A 7,921-nucleotide genomic window follows, 5' to 3' on the forward strand; every position below is an offset into this window, starting at 1 on the left:
CTCTGGGAGGGAACTAGATTGACGCCCATGAGAACTGGACCAAACCGGTCAGTCTAGTCCAATTTGATCCAGACAGTCCAATATGCTCACCTCCACCCTTTAGTGAGATTTCTATTTTAAATTCCATCAACAACTCCATTGATCTCTCTCTACTTTCCTCTCTCGTCTTTGCTATGAAGCTCCTCTACTTTCTCTCTCTTTCACAAATGTGGCCATTGCGGCCTAACGATGAGCGAGAGGCTTTCGATTTCGATCAAGATACTGATTGAGGAACCCTAGGGATATGGAGATTTCGCATCTCTACGAGAGCTCCTTTAGATTGGAGCCAATCTGGTCGCTGGCTTCCCTCTATATATATAGATTAAATGAATGAAACACAACATAGAGACAAAGATGAAGACCGAGGATGTCGTCTCATATAAATACAACACAAAACATGTGATTTCGATTTTCTTTCATCATTTGCTATTCATTCTTAGATTGGTGCATCTTTGGTTGGCGTTTTTCCGCAACATCTCAAATAGATACAACACAAAATATGCAATTTTGATTTTCTTTCATCTTTTGTTATTTGTTCTTAGAGTGATGCATGTTTGGTTAGCATTTTTCCACAACAAATTCACATCAAAGCGAAGGAATTTCAATTTTTTGCGTTCGAGATGGCATCTATTAAGTTCGAAGTGGCACCGTTCAATAGCCAAAACAATTTTGATCTATGGAAGATTGCATGCAATTCCATGCGAAAAACAATTTTGATCTATGGAAGATTTGCATTCAATTCCACGCGAAAAATGACTCAGATCAATCATGTTAGGTACGGTTGCCCCAACCAAAAATTAACATAAATAAATAAGTAATACCCATTTAAAAAAGGGAAAAAGCCACAAAAAACCCCAAACTTTGCCTCGATTGATAGATTTACCTCGAACTTTGTTTTGTGACGTGAAAAATCCCGAAGTTTGCTAAGCGTGACACATTGACCCCCATTAAGGGTATTTTCATCTTATTCTTTTTGTTTTTTATTTTTCTTCTTCTCTCTTCCCGCCGCCGGCCATGGCGGAACCAGCGAGGGAAGCCGGAGTCCAGCAAGGGCTGCCCTCGCCGGCGTCGGGCGAGGGTCGCCCTCGCCTGGGCTGGCTAGGGCCACCCTCGCTAGATCTGGCGAGGAGGCCCTCGCCCAACGTCGACGAGGGTGCCCTCGCTAGATCCGGCGAGGGAGGTCCTCGTCCGACGTTGACGAGGGCCACCTCGCCTGCGTTGGGTGAGGGGTGCCTTCGCGGCGTCGGGCGAGGGTGCTCGCAGATCCGCGAGGGAGGCCTCGCGGACGCCGGCTTCCCTCCGCCGACTCCGCCATGGCCGGCGGAGGGAAGGAAGAAGAAGAAAAAAAAAGAAAAAAAAGAATTTTTTTTAAAAGTAAATATACCAAAATGTCCTTATGATTTAGGGTAAATGTGTTACACAAATAAAAGTTCGGGGTTTTTTGTGTTACAAATAAAAGTTTGGGGTAAATGTGTCACAATTAGCAAACTTCGGGGTTTTTCACGTCACAAAATAAAGTTCGGGGTAAATCTGTCACTTAAGGCAAAGTTGGGGGTTTTTGGTGGCTTTTTCCCTTTAAAAAATTAGCAAGAAAAAGACACCCAATAAGAGAGGGAGGGAGAGAGAGATTCTGTGAAAGCTGACAAAGCCCATCGAGCCATGCCAGACTGCCTACCCTTTGCTTTGTATAAGTTTGTTCGCTACTGCCTGCCAAATCAAATTATCACATATTAAAACATAATAACAAGCTACTTTAATTTGTGTTATTCAACCACTGGGGTCTACCCTTCCAACATGGAAGGGAGAGGTGGGGGATTCGAATTCTTACATTTTCAGGGAGGTTGGAGTGTGGACGAATTAGTTTCAAAAGTAGTTTTTAACTCTCACGCCTTGTAAGGAAGCAGGGCAAAAGTCTGAGAGTGAAAATTAGAATAAGAGTAGAGTAGGACCAACAAAAAAAAAATATATTATTCAAGAATTCTGAGTATTATTCATTTATTGAAGTAATCACATGCTTTAATCACAAAAATAACATTGTTATCTTGCAAGTATATGATGTCTTCATCTGGTGTGAATAAGAGTAATTAGAGCAGATTGACCTTTCATGAATTTCAACAGAGAACACGTCACTTTGAAAGGTTTAATCAAGCCCTACGACTTCCTAGAAGGTCCAAGTTCAATAGAGGTCAATTCAATGCCCAAAAATCAGCATTTGTAAAAACGGGCGTATCAGCTATTAACAAGTCAAAACATAGTATGCATTTATGATTTATAAAATCACTTAAACAATGCATGAGTGGCATGAAATTCGCATATGACGAAAGATTGGATGATAATTTCATAAGAGATTATGTGTAAAATGGTGAAATCAATATTCAGTTCATTGATTCAAAGAATCAACTAGCAAATATTTTCACGAAACCTTTGGAGAAAGGTCTGTTTGAATTTATTCTTAAAAAATTCACATTACTTACCCGTTTGGTCAAGAAACCGACTTTGTCACAATCGAAAACTCAAATCTCGATTTTTTTTTACATTATATCTTAGGCTTTTATTTGAGAAAATAAACATATTTTAGATCACTTATTTGGGCAGCTACAAAAGAGGAGGAGGAGGGGGAGAGGAACATATGGTGGGGCTCATGTGCGCGCGACGAGAACCCACAATGCAAACACGAGGCCAAAGCCAAGTGTTGGCAGCAAGGGAGAGCATCTTAGGCTCAATTTCGCCAAAATGCATCTCGGATTAGTGCAGGGCATATTGACCAATGCTCAGATTTAGGTAGTTTTCACCTACCAAAATTTGTCTGAAAAATCTAGGAGAAAAGTATAAACCTCATATTTCAAGAAAGTCGGCATATTGTCCAACCAAATTCAACATTGAGATTGACTTTTCCTACTTAATGAAGCAATGAGATACTAATCTACTTATAAGAAATTCTATGTTACAAAAGAATTTGAAGGTCATATCAAACACATTCCTATTTTTTTTATATTTCAGAAATAGAAATTTTGTATAATTATCAAACATATTTGAATACTCAAAAACTCGTCTAGGAAACAAAATTAGAATAAATATTTTTTAACAAAAACTGTTCCTAAGAATAGAATAGTTACCAAACAAACCCGATGATGTTTTTTATAATTTTGTTCATCCCAATTGTTTAAGCCTATAACTGGAGGGAGACTTCATGAATATAAGGCCCATTAAAACACTATAGACAATCAATATAGGAGGACACTTTAAGGGGTTGCATGGGACGTTTATGTTCCTTGATTTTTCTGTTCTTTTGCTTCCCGAAATAAAAAAAGAATGAAATCTGTTTAGTAACATTAGTTAATTTTTCTATTCCTCATAATAGAAAAAATGACAGGGAATAGATTTGGAACATAAATAAAAAAAAAAATAATAATAACTTCTTGTTCGAGGTACAATTTTTAGAAATAAGTCTTTTTTTTTCTTTTCAATTTTCCTTTTGTTCTTCTTCCTTGCCTCGACCATTGCCCTTGGATCTGCCGCCACTCGCCGACCAACTACTGCTCAGCCTCTTGCAACGGCGACAAATGGTAGTCGGTGATCAACGATCAACGATTGGCATTTGGCGATCAATGAGCAAGAAGAAAAACAAATAAATACAAAAATTTATGGATTATACCTATCACATTCCTATTATTTTTCTACCCTCAAAATAGAAATTTTGTATAGTTACCAAACACGTTACTTTACTCATAAATTGTTTTAAAGAGTAGAAATAGAAGAGAACTATTTCTGAAAAAAAAAATATTTTCCGGAACAAAAATGTTACCATTCGCACCCTAGCACTCCCTCTCACGTGCAAAATTTATTAGGAAAAACAAATGGAATTGACGAATGGGGGCTATATGTGCAAAATAAATTGGGGTGGAACCCAGCTCCGCTACTATTTTAGAAAATTCAACCCAAAAGTTCAACTTATAAGTGGATGTTTAAAGAGCATATAAATCCAGTATATAGCTAATGTAGGACACTTAAATGAAAACCGTCAAATTTGACTGAGCTATTGAGGATTTCAATCCTTAAAAAGTTACCTAAAGTTTGAAAATGAAGTTGATAACGGCTAAGAACAGACTCCACTTTTATCATAACGAACTTGGACTCCATTGTTGTGGAAACGAGTTATTTTGCGAATTCATTGAAGTTACCTAACTATCTGAAAATTTGAAAAATTTGTAAGTTTTTCAAAATTTGGAGACGAAGTTAATAGATACAGAGAATCTTCATTGCCATTGGGATGAACTTGGATTTGAGAGTGGAAGCTCATGTAGTTCGAAATTTGTTATGAAACCATTAGATTGGAAATTATCAAATCTCACATAACTCGTGAACCTCTTTGTAGTTCAGATTCTAACAAATTGTGTATGATCGATGTCGCAAATTGGTTTGTATTTTATGCATTGTTTCTGACATTTGTAGGATTTAATGATCTGACCCTTAAGACACCCTTGATATGAAGTAGAGTGTCGATTAACGACCTTACATGGCAAAGTTGCTTAAAATATGGAGTTTGTTGAGCCAATCATTCCAAGTGAAGAGTGGGGCAGCAGTTAAAAGTGGACCTCCTTTGCTGTAGAAGATTGTTCTCTTTAGTTCTCTGGGCGGACTAATTCGATAGGTTAAGTCTGATGATTGGTTTTAAAGCACACTCTGGGCATTTTGTTGATATTCTCTTGTTTCTATCTGGAAATAGTAACGTATCGAATTATTGAATGTGTAGACTGCGCTTGCGGGAGACTTGAATCTTTGGTTGCTTTGGTTTGGGATGGATGCTTTGATGATACCCGGCTTATTCAAACTGTTAGCATTATCGGGTTTGATTGAAATCTCCCGCAGAAGTTTTATAAGCCATATTCCTGGCCCTTTGTGGTTCTTTGACATCGGTTGTGACAGTCACAGTGTGAGATGTAATAAAGCTAATAACATGAGAAAGGAGAGCATTTCAGACCCTGCATAACTATGAACTTGATGACCCCATCTTATTCTGCTACCATATGGATTATGCCATGATCATGCTATATAAATGTATTCTGTGTGTCTCAAATTTGACATTTTGGTACGATACTAAGAGTATATCCTTCTGCAGGTTCCTGGCAATATCACTGGCATAGTTTATGGCTATTCTGCAATGATACTAAAGATAGATGAAGAAGAATATGGCGGTCATGGAGCTCTTCTTCAGGAGGGACTATTTGCCTCCGTGACTCTCTTTCTGGTATAAGTCTTTTCTGTGCAAAATGGAAGATGTCATTTTCTTTTTCATCTTTTTCTTTTAGCTTGTGGGGAGATGCCAAGACTTTTGATTTCAAAGCTCCTTCTCTTTTGGCCCCTTGTCTCGTATAGATTAATATCGCATGCTCATTAGTGACCCTTTTCGATGAAGGAAAGAGAGACCTTGAAATTGCATTACCTATTAAACCAGAGAGTTGCAGCGCGATTCCTTGTTCTTTTCTACGTTGCCCGTTGCCTCTCTTTCCTCCCATGCTTACGACTCTGTCTCTTCTCTCTTTCAGCTTGCATGGATTCTAGTCTATAGCTTGGCTCATTTCTGATTAGATAGTATTGCGGGATTGCCCGTCTTTATGGGAACGAGTTAGATGGTTTTGGTGCCGACAAATTTCAGGGAGTTGAAGACCGGTGCAGCGTTACCAATGGCGACAGTGAGAAGCTTCTTAGCTGCGATCATTTCCTTCCATTTTTTGAGCGTGCAACAGTTAGATCTAGCAGAGCATCAATTCACCGGAATTTGGCTCATAATCACTAGATGCTTTCGACGACTTCTCCTTTCTTTTTCTTCTTTTTTTTTTCTGTTTTAAATTTTCAACAAACATCTCAGGAAATGTAGCAGTACGTGATGCCGTGTCGGATGATGTCCGTGATGTTATTCTTGTCAACAAAATAAAGTCATACGGAAACAAAAGTTGGCAACCTGTTTTCTTTGGTTTTTCATGTGGGGCTCTCTTGTAATCCCCAACAATTACTGTTTCCTCTGCTGCCATGGTTGCGAACAAAATGCTGCTTCATCTCTCAGCTTCGTTCCTCGGAGCTGATGACAGCTGACTGCAGAACTAGCTATTGACATGTGGTGTGGACTGCAATTCAGATCCTTTTAATCTGAGATGGAAATAGAAGGGGACAGCAGGAAGTGTCTCAGTCTATGTTTCTTCTATTGTAGTTAAATGGCCAAATCTAGTTGGCTTACTTTTCTCTGGAGACCAAGAACCGAAAATTGGAATAAATGAAAATATAAGATAAGAAAAGCCCCTGCTTTACAGGTTATCTCCTGAAGCACGTTCTATTTTGGAGGGACTACACATGTGGCCAATCCCAAGCTGCTCAACAGAAACAAAGCTTAAATTCATGGAATTACAGTACAGATTCCATTTCAAGAAAGACTGAGTTTACAATGTCCAATTTTGTGGGTTATGTTAAACTTCAAATATTCCACATATCTGATTAAATCTCCACATTCGAGTCTTATCGACGCATGAGGCATTATTATGGTTATCTACTTGTTTTGTTCCACTGGGGAAGAGGACAGAGGAAGTTACAAATTCACATAGGGCAACAGAAAAAGTAATTTAAAAAGAAAAAAATGAAGAAGAAGAAGAAGAAGAGGAAAAAGGAGAAGCCGCCTTTGCCAGGAGTCGAGGCCGGGTCTATTGCTTGGAAGGCGGACTACAAACGGTTGCCGTGGTTCCTTGGACGTATAAAATTAAATTTAAATATTTTTGTCCCATTCTAGAGACTCTATGTTTGACCAACCTGTGGTTTTGTCATTATTTTGGCGTTTGAGGGAATTTTCTTTTGTGAATTAACAGTGGAGTGCCGTGTACCTGCGAAAATGTATTTATATTAAAATCCACTTGTTCCACAGCTGGACGGATATTTGCTAGAATTGAACATTATCCGTGCTTGTCGAGCAATCTCAAGAATGCGTACAGATGCAGTGTCAAAGAGTGCTTAGTGAAATTATGAAGATGGAAAAGAAAAGTGGAGTGTTGAGAGAGAGTGTTAGAACAACTGGGGCCAGCACTCCTTCATTCTTAATTTCTTAGGTGTTCTAGCATATAGAGGAACCACGCTGAAACTTTGTGCTTTGTCTTAGCACTCGATATAATCTCTCTCTCTACACATATCCTTTCCTTTTAGCTACTCCTTTTCACTTATCCTTGGATAAGAGAGGAGAAAGATAATATAATAGACGTACATAAAAGAAATGAAGAAACCAAAAAATTGGAGTTTTCTTTTACGATGGCGGATTTGAGGAAATGAGAGAAAAGTATCAAAAATGTCATAAATATATTGCATTGATACTGATTTAGTTATAAATTTTTTAACTTAGCCAATTTAGTTCTAAATCAATTACATTTCTCTCAATTGAGTCAATCTAACTATTTTTAACTAGAAATTGTTGACATGGACGTCGACCGTCTTACATGACACAACCAAAGATTGACATGGACAAATTTTATATTTTTAAATTTTTAAATTTTTATTTTTCTTTTTGATTGCTTCTCGCCGACCACAATGAAAAATAAAAAATATAAAAAAATTAAAAATGTGTAAAATATGTCCACATTAGCATCAGATTTGTCATATACGACGGCTAATATTTATATTAGTAATCTCGAGCTAAACCTGGCCGGATAGACATAATTATTATAAATGCAAAAGATTCAAAACTAAATTGATGCAAGTAAAATGTTTATAATTGAATTGATATTTATTTCTCTGCCTCTTGTTTTGGTCAAGAACAACATTAAATTGATCCTTTGTAACTAATTGACCAAGCTGCACCGTTTATCGCCAGGCATGCATGAAGAAATTCAACTATAAAGATATATCA

This window comes from Eucalyptus grandis, chromosome 10 (genome assembly GCF_016545825.1).
Source record: "Eucalyptus grandis isolate ANBG69807.140 chromosome 10, ASM1654582v1, whole genome shotgun sequence".
NCBI lineage: Eukaryota > Viridiplantae > Streptophyta > Magnoliopsida > Myrtales > Myrtaceae > Eucalyptus > Eucalyptus grandis.